The sequence below is a fragment of the Octopus bimaculoides genome, chromosome 12 (assembly GCF_001194135.2).
Source record: "Octopus bimaculoides isolate UCB-OBI-ISO-001 chromosome 12, ASM119413v2, whole genome shotgun sequence".
In the NCBI taxonomy this organism is placed as follows: domain Eukaryota; kingdom Metazoa; phylum Mollusca; class Cephalopoda; order Octopoda; family Octopodidae; genus Octopus; species Octopus bimaculoides.
The window spans coordinates 28698936-28700299 of record NC_068992.1 but is presented as its reverse complement, the minus strand read 5'-3'; positions in this window follow the sequence as shown (position 1 = coordinate 28700299).

Genomic DNA, 1364 nt, shown 5'->3' with positions numbered 1-1364 from the left:
CATTAAGTTGGCAGCATACAACTACTTTATTGTATCACTACTGCATAAATCTCTCTGAGAGATTTAGAAATGTATTATTTATATATATATGCTGCTGGACTGGCTCCTGTGCAGGTGGCACATAAAATACACCATTTTGAGCATGGCTGTTGCCAGTACTGCCTGATTGGCCTTCGTGCCGGTGGCACGTAAAAGCACCCACTACACTCCCGGAGTGGTTGGCTTTAGGAAGGGCATTCAGCTGTAGAAACTCTGCCAAATCAGGTTGGAGCCTGGTGTAGCCATCTGGTTTCACCAGTCCTCAGTCAAATCGTCCAACCCATGCTAGCATGGAAAGAAGACATTAAACGATGATGATGATGATGATATATATATATATATATATATATATTATATACATATCTATATATATATGTGCATTCAATATTTAACACATGATTGTTAGTACTACAAAATGTAAATTCTCCTTTGCCTATGGCTCATTAGCAAAACAATACATATTTTTGGGGGACAAACAATTATAGATTAAATATTCTTTATTCACTTTCAAATTTATATTTGAGTACTTTATTTTAAGTAGTCAGACTTAGCTTCATTTTGAACTTGTTACCCACTGGAATTGTGTGTGTGTGTGCATGTGTGTGTGTGTGTGTGTGTGTGTATTTATATATATACACATATTTATATTTATATACATACATATATACCTACATGCATACATACATACATAACTGGTCAATAGATTTATTAATCAATGCATCAAATATGGTCTGTCCCATATTTAGATTAGACAGAAAATTCCGATAAGATGATAAGTACTATACATCTCCATTTCCACAGCAACAAAGTTTGTTTATGATGTGATAATCAAATCTATAAATAAATGGGATGGAAAAGGTCGTTGAGTACTACAGTTGTTTCAAAAGCACATTAGGTGTATGTTATATAACATTACAAGTGTGTAGTAACTGTCCAATGTGTTTTCTCATCACATTCAAGCTGCCTTTTTAGTTTCATGTGTGTATGTATGTCTACATACACTACATACACACACACACATACACACACACATGTACACACAGACACACACACACACACACACACATATATATAGGCGCAGGAGTGGCTGTGTGGTAAGTAGCTTGCTTACCAACCACATGGTTCCGGGTTCAGTCCCATTGCATGGCACTTTGGGCAAGTGTCTTCTACTATAGCCTCAGGCCAACCAAAGCCTTGTGAGTGAATTTGGTAGATGGAAACTGAAAGAAGCCTATCGTATATATGTATATATATATATATATATATATATGTATGTATGTGTGTGTATATGTTGTGTATCTGTGTTTGTCCCCCCAACATCGCTT